The sequence below is a fragment of the Urocampus carinirostris genome, chromosome 2, assembly GCF_059441175.1.
Source record: "Urocampus carinirostris isolate Australia breed hairy pipefish chromosome 2, RoL_Ucar_1.0, whole genome shotgun sequence".
In the NCBI taxonomy this organism is placed as follows: Eukaryota; Metazoa; Chordata; class Actinopteri; order Syngnathiformes; family Syngnathidae; genus Urocampus; species Urocampus carinirostris.
Genome location: NC_142350.1, coordinates 27,774,688 through 27,789,442, shown reverse-complemented (window position 1 = coordinate 27,789,442; position 14,755 = coordinate 27,774,688).

Below are 14,755 nucleotides of genomic sequence, written 5' to 3'. Positions count from 1 at the left end.
GAGTTCCTCCTCCGTGGTGAAAAGTAGCCAAAAAAAGCGATCCAACCATTTTCTCAACCGCATTAAGCTTCCTTATTCATTCACTCTTATTCACTTTCATTTCAAATGAAATGGCTCGCCTCTTCTTTACACTTTACACTAGACCTAAGATTTATGGCCCGAGCCCGAACCCGAACCCGAACCCGAGGCAATTTCGGGCCGGGTCGGGCCTGAAATGTCAGTCATACGGTCGGGTCGGGTCGGGTTCGGTCCTGCTTTTTTTTTTTTTTTTTTTTTTTTTTTAATTAATTAATAATTATAAATATATGTTCATTAAAAATATATACTTAAACTATGTATGGATACTAGACCAAGGAATACTTGTTATAAAAAAAATAATTTGGATAAAACGGAGAAGGAGCTGTAATTGCTTTTAACGGAGCCAGAGCATGCTCTGTGCACGTGACGTTGGTGACTTTTCCATCCGCATTAACAAACGCATTTTGTAAAATACGATCGCGCTTTATTGTTTAAATAAACGCGTTATATAGACTAGAATCTCCCAATTATTATAATTAGCTCGCTTTATTTTGTTTTAAAGCGTATTATAAAGAATACGGTCGCTTTTGTCGGAAGCGTACATTGACGTTGGTGACATTTTCATCCGCGTTAAAAAACGCAATTTGTAGAATACGATCGCGCTTTATTGTTTAAATAAACGCGTTATATAGACTAGGATCTCCCAATTGTTATAATTAGCTCGCTTTATTGTTTTAATAAGCGTTTTATATAGAATACGATCAGGGGGGGGGGAATTTGCATAGGAGTCGGAAAAGGGCACAACACGTCAATGAAAGTGCTGCGCTAAAATCTTAAGGACGTACTACTACTGCTGCTGTGGATTATGGCCCAATGATCAAGTCGTCAAAATGACGGACGCCCTTAAATGTTTTCGCTACCTCAAAAAAAAAAACGTCAATGACAGATTGTCGCTTAATGTAACATCTGCAGTGCAGACACAGAAATATAAAAGATGTAAATGTTTATACAGTTTAATTAACTTAGGCCTAGATGTTGTAACAAAAGGCAGAGTTTAATTTGTTATCATAAATCACCCCTCCTTATAAATAAAATATGTAATTTCGGGCCCCTTTCGGGCCGGGCCAGCAAATCCAGTTAATTAGTCGGGCTCGGTCCGGGTCGGGTCTAATACCCCTCGGGCCTGCGTCGGGCTCGGGTGCTTTTTTTTGGCCCGATCTTACCTCTTCTTTACACTAACCATAGTGAATGGATGCACAAGATACTAGACAATAAAAATGTCAAAGTTATACATATATATATATATATATATATATATATATATATATATATATATATATATATATATATATATATATATATATATATATATATATATATATATATATATATGCACTTTGTTCTTAAATAATTATTTATTTGATAAGAAATTGTAGGTCAAAATGAGCCTTGACGATCTTAACTAAATGCGGGAGGGAAACGAATTTAAAGTTGTTTATTTGTTGATATGGGGAAACAGGTTCTGGCATTACTCTCATTTCATAAATTTGATCGTATCATCTAACGTCACACAGAGAAGTCAAATGCACTGAAATATTAAATTTTGTCTTTAGAGCGGGTTTGGCGGTTTTGCTGAAATTTGTCTAAAAATAAAAGGTATGGGGCTCTTAAATTCAAAATTGTTTGATGTTATGGCTCTTTAGGTCAAAGAAGTTTCCGACCCCTGCTTTTGCGGTTGCTATTTGCGGCGAGTACAAAATGAACAACTTGCTTTGCCTAAACAGATGACATCACAGACACTGTCACTAGTTGCGTTAGCAATAGCAAATAGCATTGCTACCTAACATTTCTCAATCATAAAAAATAAAAGACATTTAGCTAGAAAGAAGGTAAAGTTTAGCTTGATAAATAGCAAATAAGATCAAATATTAGTTAAATAGCATGGACAAAAAAGTACGATCACATCACCCCAATTTTGGCTAACCTGCATTGGCTCCCTGTTAGCCTAAGATGTGATTTTAAGGTTCTCCTATTACTATACATTATCATACATGGTCTTTCCCCCTCATATCTTTCAGATCTGATTTCCCCCTATGTCCCGGCCCGAAGCCTTCGTTCTGAGAGCGCCGGTCTCCTGGTGATCCCAAGAGCCAAGAAGTGTTCCGCTGGTTCGAGAGCGTTCTCCATCCGGGCACCGGTGTTGTGGAATGCTCTTCCCCCTGAGATCCGATCTGCAACCTCAGCGGAAATGTTTAAATCTGAGCTTAAAACTCCTTCTACTCTATAGCATACGAATAACCTAAACTTTATATATGTAATAACTTGTGAAGCCCTTTGAGACTATTTGTGATTAAGGGCTATACAAATAAAAATGACTTGACTTGACTTGACAAATATCATAAAAAGCTAGCTAAATAGCTTGCTAAATAGCTAAAAAGGTAGCTATAAAGTTAGCAAATAAACTGCACAATGTTTGCTCATTCAGGTTAAAAAACTCATGAAACAGAATTTAGTTTGTTGTATTTCCTGTAAAATAAATCGGTAAAAAGACGAATACTGTAAATAAATGTGTTTAATACATAAATAGATTCTCACTCTACTCTATTAATTCATTGTTTAAACTAATGATCAATACTCAAACAGATTTTTTTGTCCATGAACTGGAAATTATTTATTTGAATTTCTAAAACATCAACTTATGTTATTGCTATGTCATCAGCATGTTATTACCTGGTTAATTATTAAAAATAGAGTTAAAAGAAAATCACAATGACCCAGCACTGCAAAGCTATTTTTAGAACATCAACTGTCCTTAGCGAGTTTGGCAGGCTTGCTGGAATTTGTCTTAAAATATATGTGTGACTCTCCCAAAGAAAACAATAATCAAAGTATTTTGTTTTTAGACCAAGATTTATAATAAATGACTTGTATCAATATGCTAAAGAATATTGAAATGGTCATCATTTCGTTTCAAATAGATAAGAAATATAATTTTCAAAAATGTGAAATGTAAAAAGGTACTAAAGATTGAAGGAAACCAAGCACACTGGGTGCATGTTATCATTTATAATGCTAAACATCATATTATCATTCTCCTTCTGTAATGCCCACATTTCCCCGAAAGATGGCGCAATCAAACCGTATGGAACATTGTTTGAAGTACACTATCCACTACCCAGTTGCACAATTAAAGCTTCTCGTTCTAGTTTCAGACAAAAGAAAATGAAAAATGGACAGTCCATCGAAAAGATTAGAAAGGTGATCATGGCTGTCATTAGCAACGTGTTTTAAACTAGAGGTACTAATTTAATGGCAAGGAAGCTTGAACTCCATTGGTGGAATTTAACAAATTCATTGACCCAAAGAAGTTAACGTTATGCATTTTTAGCAAGAAACAGCCAATTAAAGGGACAGTTGTAATATTGACTGTCTCCTAGTGGTACAAAAATACATTGATTTGAATACTGGGCAAAACTACATGAATTATCGAACCAATGTTGTTTAAAACAATCATGTGTCAAGAAATCTGTATTTCTTTTACATAGTGGAATCCATACCTAGTAGTCTGACATGTTTGTCTGGCGTCTTTCTGCTTGCTGTGGCACTGGTTTTCTTTTGCATTAGATAACGGTGCCAACTAGTGGTCAAATATTGCACACTGGGGCTTTAACAACCTTGGTGTAACTCCTGTCCCATGCAAACTCCCACCATAAAAAATATTTTTTATATAGTCAAGCAATGTTCCCTCTAAGCTGCACACGTGTGCAATTGCGCACTGCTCGCAGATTCTCAGCGCACAAGAAAATCTATCCAGCACAATGTTCCCTCTAAGCTGCGTGTGTGCGCAATTGCCAGCTCACAAAAATCAGGGCTCGAAATTGCTTATTAAGAAGCGAATTAAGTCATAGTTACAGTGCATGAAGGTAAAAATACAAGGGTTCCCCTGACGTTGGGTTCTAAATGCAGTATTTTGAAGTCAAGGTCGAAGTAGAATGAAGTTGAGTAAAGTCAGAGTTTTTCAAGAACCGGCTTCTTCGGCTCGGCTCACTAAAAGGAACCGGCTCTTTCAGGTCCTAAACGGCTCTTCAGCTTGTTTTTGCTTCTTTCATCCCTATATGACCAAATAATATGTAAAATTATGCACAAAATGACTTAAAGGAAGGGGAAATAGAACAAAAAACAAAAAAATACCAAAATGAAAAAGTAGTGAAAAGCTGAGAATAAAAAGGAACAAAAGGAAGAGAAAAAAGGAGGAAAATGGAAAAAAAAAATAGAAAAAAGGAACAAAAGGAAGAGAAAAAAGGAGGGAAAAAAATAGAAAAGAAAGAAACAAAGGAAAAAAGTAAATAGAGAACAAAAAGAAAAAAGTAACAGCTAGGAAAAAATAAACACAATGAGATTTTTTTTTATGGAATTAAAAATAAAATGGAAAAAAACAGGGAAAAAGAAGAAAAGTTTTTGTTGCGTTCAAATAATTTCGAATTATACCAAGTCAATCTTGTTGCCAACATTTTACTTCCACTAAAAATGTGATTAAATACAGTTGTGTATTGTGCAACCGACTCAATAAGCCCCAAAAAATGTTAGTATTATGCGACAAAAGATACCAGGAAAAAAAAGAAATGGAAATCTTGTGAAAATGACGTTTGTAGGCCGTACAACCTTTGCAATAATACATTAGTCAATTCATTCAAAAGTGAATTATTATTTTTTGCTTTGCCGGAAACTCAGCAAAATGTAACGTGATGTCAAGTTTTGGACATGTTTGATAATGACTTAGTTGCCACACTTGGGATTGCTGTTGCTCACTCTTTTTTCAAGCGCTGCTCACCGACTTTGTGTGAACGCTCAGACCTGTGGAAAATTAGAGGGAACATTGTAGTCAAGTCATGTTTATTAGTATAGCCCTTAGTCACAAGAAGAAAATCTCTCGCGGCCCCCCAAATGAGAGTCCCACTGCCATAGTAGAGGTGCAATAGCACTTTAGTCTTGGACCGTTCAACAAAAAACGTCCCCAAGGTCAAGCGTTTTGTGTGGGTATTGGGGATTGCTCCTTGTTCATGAAAAAAACTCTTACGGTCTCTTTGGAGAGCGACAACCGTCAGCACCCGTTTATTGTAAACACACCAAACTCTCTCAAAAACTAAACTCTTGCTATCCCCTACACTCTTACACGATCCCGACACTCGTCGCCCTACTGACATCATTCATGTGCACCTCACACTCTACGCCTACACTTATCTCTAACTTTGACATTTTTATTGTTTAATATCTCGTGCCTCCATTCAATGTAGTTGGTGTAAAGTGTAAGGAGGAGGCGAGCCGTTTCTTTTGACATGAAAGTGGAATAAGAAAGCTTGTGTCACGGTTGCCATGGCGCCCAATTGGCCCGTGTGGTGCCAGCTTTGGCGTGTTGACAAATTGGCTTTCCTTCTATTTAAGCTCAGTGCTCTCACTCACCCTTTGTCGGTCCATCAACGAACCTCTGCCCCGCAAGACGTGGGTTTTGAATCGGTCCTGTTTCCTGTTGGTATTTCCTGTCCGGTATTGTTCCCGTTTATTTTGTCCTGTTTAATATCGGTTTCCAGTTTGGTTCCCGTCTAGTTTGTCCGGTTTTACTTCGATATCCTGTTTTGATATAATTCCTGTCTGTCCCGTACTTTCTGGTATCGACCCCATCCGTCCGATATCTGCTCGGGCAATTGGTCTCGATCCTGTCGGCTTCTGGCTTCCTGTCATTCCACGCCAGACTGCTGCCTAACATGCATGACTCCCCATTTCCTGTAAAATAAAAGGCTTGTGTGAAAAACGTCACGCATTTGTGTCTTGATCCTGTTCTGGTTCATGACAGCTTGATGCGGTTGAGAAAATGGTCGGAACGATTCTTTTCGGCCACTTTTTACCACGGAGGAGGACCTATTGAAGCGCATCCCACAAAAATAAGTTAAACCCAACTTTATTTATCTTTATAGAGCATATTATTTTATGAAATGTTTATTTTTCAGGCCAAAATAGTAAAGGCTACTTATACAAGCCTTAAACATACATATGTAAACCTTAAACGTACAAAATATAGCACCGAAGCAACTTATGAACAAATTCAACTTACGAACGATCGTCCGTGGGTCGGGCAGCGTCTGTATATTGGGTTCCAGAAGTGACTGGGGCGGCGTCAGAGTGAAGGCAATAGCGGTGCTCCTGGTCCAGCCTACTGCTATGCTAGGCTAACAACTCTCTGTAGACACCGCTGTGGACCCTGTATCTTGCCGATTAGCCATGAAACGGACCTCCTGGAGCTACAATTAGTGTAAAACTGCCACATTCTGGACGGTTTTATTTTAATCACCGCGGAGATCTGGCTCAATTTGAGGAAACTATGCTTGGGTGCAGCTAGCCTTCTTAGTCTGAAAGGAGAAGCACTTTATTCATTTTGATTTACTCTATAATGAAAATAAAACCATTCAGTTATCTGCAATCATGTGTTGTTGTTGTTATTTGTAGATCTTTAATTGTTACTTTGTCGTATGCTCTCAGTCAATAATGACATAATCTCAAGGTAAATTGAAACCTTTTCCAGGCTTTTATGAAAGTGCGAAGCTACTTCGCAGACTTTTACTTTTCGCGGGTGGTTCTGGTCCCCATTAACCGCTGAAACCGAGAGATTTCTGTATTCTTCTTTTTTCTGTTGTTAAAGAGTTTTCTTAAGGTTTCTTAAATGAGAACATTCGGATAAAACCTCTGACACGTCTCTAATCTACAAAATCCTAAGCATTCATGCTCCGTCTCCGTCTTAGTTTTGTCAACTGGTTTAATTTAGCTTTCCAGCTGAAGATATTTATTTTCACTTTTTTTTCTTCAGCCTGGCCGAAAAAGAAGCTGAGAGGGGTCTCTGTATTCCACACAGCCACCTTTAAAGTGGTAGGCGGCCCTCCACCCAACAGCTGCTATGCTACGCAGTAGGGAAATCGGGACGAGGAAGGAGATGAATGATGGTCAAGTTGGCACAAAATGTTTACGCAAATGGCAATGGGCCCGGGATGTGTGGACAGGGGGCCGATATTTCAGGGGTCATACCGCCTCTTTTATCAGTTAGTTGAAATGCCAGAAAGAATGACGGAAAATCGAGGAACAAACCAGGTCTTGTGTGTTAATATTATTTGAATCAGACAGGCTCAGTCCAATGTATATAATAGGGTCTTAAACTCAATTGAGTTGGGGGCCGCTAAAGCTATGATCCGAGTGAGGTTGGGTTTTACACAAAAAAACAGCGCTGATCAAAAACATTCCAGTCTTCTTAAAGGGACAGTGTTTTATATTTGTCTACCAGATGTTCCTGTAATGTGTAGTGCAACCAGAAATGAGTCCAAGGAAGACTACAAACTACGGAGACTGATAGTGAGCACAAAACACCCTTTTTCTTCCTATATACCCAGCTTTTCTCAAAGAAAGACCAAAAAAGGGGGAAATATATTTTTTTAAGGAGTTTTAAAATGGAAAGAAGGAATAGAAAAATGCGTTGAAAAAGGAAAACAGGAATAAAGGTAAAAGCAGAGGAAAATAAAGAAAAAAAATGAAAATGGAGAAAAAGAAAAGGGAAAAATTCTATCCATCCAACCATCTATTATCTCAACCACTTATCCTCAGTAGGGTCGCGGGGCGGGGGTTGCCACCCAGTCACAGGACACACAGAGACAGACAACTCACTTGCTCATTTACACCTAGGGACAATTTGGACCGGCCAATTCACCTGAAATGCATGTCTTTGGAATGTGGGAGGAAACCGGCGTGCCCAAAGGAAAGCCATGCAAACACGGGGAGAACATGCAAACTCCGCACAGAAAGGATGATAGTATGATTTGATCCAATGACCTCAGAACTGTGCGGCGGATGTCCTCTCAGCTGCTGTGCTGCCCCGAAAAATAATAAAGATAATAAAATAATATTATTTTTTTCTTTTCATTCTTTTATTTGTCTGTTTTTTATTTTTTCATTCCCCCTTTTTTTCCTTCAGTTTTGCTTTTTGTCTTGTTTGTTTTTGTCTTGTTTCTTTTTTCATATTTCTTTTCTCTTTTCATTTGATTCTTTTTTGTCCTCTTTTTCTTTGATCTATTTCTTTTTTTTTTTACGTATTCTTCTTTTCATACATTTCTGCTTTTCAAAAGTAATAACGTGCATTTTAGCCACTTTGAGTCTCTGTTTTTCATCTTCTTGTGCTACTTAGTACTCGTTTTCGACACAACTAAATACAGTGACATCTAGTGGGAAAATCATACGCAAGGTCCCTTTACATTTCATATAAGGGTGGGAGACTCACCCTTATATGAAAGAGGTGCAGGCCGCAATTTTCTTCTGGTCCCCAAGTTTAACATTGGGGTACTCGACCATCACTTGAATGAGGAGGCTCTGTTCCAGCCTCATTAAATTTGAATCTCGTGAAGCAATGGCCGCCATTTTAAAAACAAAGATCTCTAAAAATTCTTCTAGGTTTTTTCTGCATTAACAGATGTTCTTGACTATTTGTATGCTTCTAAAACAGTTGTTCTGTAAAAGTGTCTTCTTTCCAGAAAGAAGTGTTTTATTGCAGTAGAATCATTTTGACTTTATCTGATTTCCAATCCCTTAAGTATCTTTACGTAATACTGTTCACTTCATCTACACTTTGACTTCATTACCATAACATTGTGCAAATAAACGGTATTTTATTAGACATGTTGGCTTGTTACAGTTTTAAGTGCATTATCCCGGGTCTAAGCGCAATATGAGTGTATAGTTTCTATTTTAGATGTTGATATGTTATATTCGAGGATAAGCGGTACGGCTGATGAGATGAGATGAGATGTTTTATTCGAGGTGAACATTTTATATTTTTCTATTTATTTGTCTTTATAGTGTATACTTTTTGCCTACTGGAGTGCAATCCTAATTTCGTTGTGGCAATAAAATTATAATAAAGGTTATTCCGATCCTGACGACCATTGGATGCATATTGCTGATCATATTTGTAAAATAGTAAGGATAGGACAACCATTTTTACAAAACTCTTGAGCAGGATCAAGGTTTTGTTGAATATTGAGCTTTCGTGTGCGTGAGTGTATTTTTAACATTTTGAACTGAATTGAATGGCCTTTGTGGCATGGCATTTGAGTGGTTTGCGTCATAGTTCTGAGGTCATGGGTTCAAATGTTGGCTACCAGCCCTCCTTTACGGAGTTTGCATGTTCTCCCTGTGCTTGCACGGGTGTCCTCCGGGCACCTTGGTTTCCTCCAACATTCCAAAAACATGCGAGACAGGTTAATTGGCCGGTCTAATTTGTGAGTTGTCTGTCTCTATGTGCCCTGCGACTGGCTGGCAACCAGTTCAGGGTGTCCCATGCCCACTGCCCAATGATAGTTGGGATGGGCTCCAGCACCCGCACAACGCTAGTGAGGATAAGAGGTGCAGATAATGGATGGATGGATGAACAGCCTTTTTTGTCTTTCTACAACCGTGTACAACGAAATTGGAGGGCGTCTCCTTTCAGTGTACGTAAAACAAATTAAAAGGGTAAAAATGTGCAAAATGATGTATATTGTGCAAATTTACAGTGGCAGTTGTACAGTACATTGTGCTCATGGATGCTGTTGGGAAGAAGCTTTTTCTCATTCTGTTAGTTTTTGCCTTGTTGCACCTGCAGTGCCTTCTCGAAGGCACCAGGTCAAAGAGCTGGGCACCTGGATGTAACCTGTCCCCATGATGTTTTGTGCTGTGCTGAAGCCCCAAGTGAAGTAGATGTCCATCAGGGAGGGGTAAGAGCAGGCAATGATGTGTTGTGCTGCCTTCATTCTCCTCTGTAACCTCCCTCTGTCCACCTCAGTGCAGCTACTGTACCAGTCATAAACACAGTACGTATTCAGACCTTTGATGGATGAGCTGTAAAAGGCCAGCTGCATCTTCCTGGCCAGGCTGTTCCTTCTGAGGACTCTCAGGAAGTAAATAATTTGCTGGGCCTTTTCTATGATGGCTGTGGTCTTGTCTGTCCAGGAGAGCTCTTTGGAGATTGGGACTTCCAGGAACCTGAATGTGTGGACTCTGTCCACAACCTCACTGTTTATATATTGTAAGGAGGGTTCACTACTGTTCCTCCTGGAGTCCATCATCTCCTTGTTTTTTTTGGTGTGTGATCAGGGCCAGGTTATTTTCAGAGCACCAGGCCTTCTCTGGACCTTCTTTCTGCAGGCTGCCTCATCGCTTTGTGGGATCAGCCGGGCCACTGTTGTGTCATCAGGGAACTTGATAACGAGGTGGTCCTAATGGACATGTTATAAACAGAAATTGACATATTAATAATGTCACAAAAAATAAAGCATTCTGTGTTTTCTACACTTCAAATCTCTGATTTGTTGAAATACACTAAACATCTTCTCTTTCCAATGAATGTTGATGTATCAATGTAAAAAAAATTGGATTTATGTTTTGCCAAATTTTTGGGTAGCCGCAAAAGCTTAAATGTCAATAACACTGCTGAGCGCGTTGATTTAGCAACATACGACCCAGCAAATATGCTTTTAAGAGGCCAATACGACATGTTTTTGTGAGAGCTGTTTGTATTTTTTCAGGTGTGAAGGATCGTTGATTAAGGTCGGGCTTCTCTCAAGGGCCAGGGCAGGGTCAGCAGAGATGGCCAAGTGGGAGTGATGTGGTGCAATTTGCACTTTTGAAATCTGACTATGGACTGAGGCACTGATGAAATTTCAGGGGATGTTGGGGTTGCATAAACTAAGTGAATGGGACGATTGTGCACAGGTTTGTTAGACCAAGGGTTGCAACCTTTTTGAAGCTAAGAGCTACATTTTTGTTACTGATTAGAAAGAAAGGAGCAGTTTGATATGCATTCATGATAAAATTGTATTACTTTGTTGTTTCTCTCTTATAAACAGGTTCTGATTATTAGGAGTTCAAATGGGTTCAGTCAACTGCTAAACATCATACCATTTAGAACTCAAATTTCTTAAAAATCACAATACCCAGTCTGGTGATTATTCAGGTGGTCTTCTGCGGCTGCCTAGTGCCCGTGGGCACCGTGTTGGAACCCCTGTGTTGGACTGAGCCTGTTAACTATATGATTTTGCTCTGGCATTATAGCATATGAGTTCAAATCCAGCTACCTGACTTCCTGTGCGGAGTTTGCATGTTCTCTCCATCCCTGCATGTGTTTCCTCCAGGCACTCAGGTTTCCTCCTACATTCCAAAAACATGCATGGAGGGTTATTGTTGACTACCAAATTGTTCCTAGGTACAAGTGTACGTATGAATGGTTGTCATCTGTGTGTCCTGCGACTGGCTGGCACCCATTCAGGGTGTCCCCTGCCCACTGCCCGAAGATAGCTGGGATGGGCTCCGACCCTAGTGAGTATAAGCGGTCAGATAATGGATGGATGGATTATAGCATACCCAAAACTTGATATACTTGGTATCTCTCACTTTATATTTTTCAAACCTGTCTTCATATTTGAATTTCATAGGTTTCACTCAGTGACATGTAGTCAAGCCTCACCTGCCACCATCGGAATATAAATTTCACAATATATAATGGTTATAGTTATTCAGTGTTAACGTTTGTTCTCGTTTATCTGCGCAATTTATTTTTCAAAGTCGCAGATCTACAATTTAAACTAAATACATCTCACTACAAACAGCCGTGTGTATAATTTCTACTGGCATCAGATTGGATGTTATCAGTTTTGGATGATACTCAGTGCTTCAATGTGGGTATTTTATTGTTAATTAAAATGTGATAATGTGTTAAGACCAACCTAGCTTAAACAAACAGGCCATGGTCCTGTCTAAGCCTTTTCTATAAGCCACACGTTTTCTTTAATTTCTTTGATCGGATAATAACAGTCAAATTTCTTCGGGAAATTACTATTAGTAATTAGTGTGTAAACTATGCAAAATGGAAAAGGGCTCGCAATTCTCTTGCCTCATGGTAGAGGGTGATAGTCAGAAAAATAATTCTGATTTGACGCACACCTCAGCCACAAATAATGGAAATAGTGATACTATTTTAAAAAGCTAACAGCAAGTCAAGCTATCCAAGCATTTTTTCTGGAGTACTACGTTTCGATTCTTTTATTTCTAAGGAGCAGCGCATAAACTTCATTTAAAAGTCAAGGCAAGACAATAAAACATTTTTTAATATGCTATAGTTTATATATTGCTTTCTTGCTCTGCCAAGCAAATGATAAATCAGGTGGAGGCTAATTTATTTATAAATCGGACTGTGCCTAACCAGACACAAACCTCACTGCACACAACGGATGAAGACATTTGAACTATCGTATCTTGTCTAGTTTTGTGTTTAAATTTGAACTGGTCGAAATTGTCAATTTATTACCAGGCTCGCATTCTATAGTGCATGAAAGTGTATCGCCTGCAAGACGTCACTCACGGCCGCTTGTTTGCGAAGCCAGGTTCCACTTTTCTTCATGTGGTTTACAAAAGGAGGTACGGTGGGTGGCCATTTTGGTCCAAAGTGCAGGGCGCGCACAGAGCATTCCTTAAAAAGTACTGGATATTTGGCCGCTTACATAACAGCGGCGTGGTTACATCTCATTACTGCCAACAGACGGCCGATTCATAGAGTGAGAGGTTGCTGTCCTCCGGAGCGTTCACTGAATACCTGCAGTGTTATGTTATGCGTTGCCGCTGAATCATGATGCTCACACCAGACCTTCGTTCAGTTGTCCTTGTTTCTAAGTGTTTACGTGGAAATGCATGAGCAAGTCATACGTTTTTAACATAAATACAATTGAGCAATATTTTTTAAGAATTCAAAAGGCTTGCAATATTTCAGTTGATCTGTGATGAATCTAGAATATATGACATTTTCAACCCTATAATTATAATGGGGGCGCCGGCACCCCGTTTAACAAGGCTATTTAAACGATCGTAACTACGCGACCGTTGGGCTGAACGAGAAAATTCCAACAGTTCTTTAAGGAATAGAAAATGGGCTTCGGATATAAGCGTTGCTTTTAGTGAAATTCAATCAGAGTAGTTCTCCAAAATACCCACAAGGTGGCACCACTTCCCAGAATGGATTATTTCTCAGGCATTGGTATCACAGGCATCAATGTGTGGCAACCGTCAAATCACAGGCAAGAAATGACATGCACGGAGGCAGAGCAAAGCAGACACGGAGTGTCAGTCGTTTTTTTACCAATCAATTTATGAGATTAATAAGTGAGTATGAACATGTCTAAAAATCTTTGAGAGTGACAAACCCGTCAAAACGGTTTGTTAGAGGAGGAGAGAAGAGTTGAAAGAAGGAACAAGTTTATCTGGAGTAGATCGATCTCAACCAGAGTAGTCAAAAAAACTCCTGGCGACCTCGATGATGATACTTTGTCAATAAAGATTGCATTACAGAAAGTAAAAAATTTTACCACAATATTCTAATTTTCTTAGATAATCCTATAAAACATAGTTCCCGTGTTGAGATGCAGAGCTATTTTTGAGTGGCATTTTCATTTTTTTTTTGCAGTTAATTACTTTTAGAGTGACCTACCTGATTGATTGCTGACTAAACTTGTTCTGGCGTGGAAGAGTAGAATGTCTTTCTTGGGAAGCTGCTGAGGCCCAAAATGCCAGCTTTTTGGGCACTTTCTACATCTAAGGCAGTGATTCTCAAATATTAGAGCGGCCCCCTCTGGGCGGGCGCGAGACTTGATCAAGGGGCGCGCTCTTTACCTCTGTATTATTTTCATCTATTATTATTAACATGGGTGGCACGGCAGCTAAGTGGTTAACACGTCTGGGGCCCAGTTTCGAGGTCATGGTTTCAAATCCAGCTACCAGCATTCCTGGGCGGAGTTTGCATGTTCTCCTCGTGCTTGTTTGGGTTTCCTCCGGGCACTCCGATTTCCTGCCACGTTCAAAAAACATGCGTGTCAGGTTAATTGGCTGGTACAAATTGTTCCTAGGTGTTAATGAGCGAGTGAGTTGTCTGTCCCTGTGTGCCCTGTGACTGGCTGGCAACCAGTCCAGGGTGTCCCCTGCCCACTACCCGAAGATGGCTGGAATGGATTTATGTATATATATATATATATATATATATATATATATATATATATATATATATATATATATATATATATATATATATATATATATATATATATATATATATATATATATATATACATTTTTAAACAACATGCTAAGTCAATGGAAATGTACCAAATTTCTGTCCAGTTAAAATATTTTCAAAATAAGTGGGACCACTGAGGGGGATGGAGTTGGGGGAGGAGGATGTGGGGGTCCCTTAAGTAGGAGCAAACTTTATCCTTTGCGACCTCTCTTATTCTGCTCAACTGCCAACCATCAACTGCAGGTCTGTCTACAGTTTTCTGATCAAATGGAGGGAGGCAAAAAGAGATAAGATAAAAGCCTTCGATCAGGTAAGTGAATCTTCCACATCAATTGTGGGAGGGGGGGAATGATCAAATTTATTGGTCGTAATTAGTCACCAGAAATATACATTTATTAAGAAAACGGTTGTGTATATTTTGTAGCGACATTGCAAAGACAAAATGTTGTCAGATAATATAAGTACAGTAACCCCTTTTTATGCAGGGGTTACATTGCAAAAAGAACCCATGATAGGAAAAATCCATGAAATAGAAACTTTTATTTATGTTTAGTTATTCTACAGTTACATACATTATACACAAAGAAAACCCTTTTTGAAGGGCTCAAT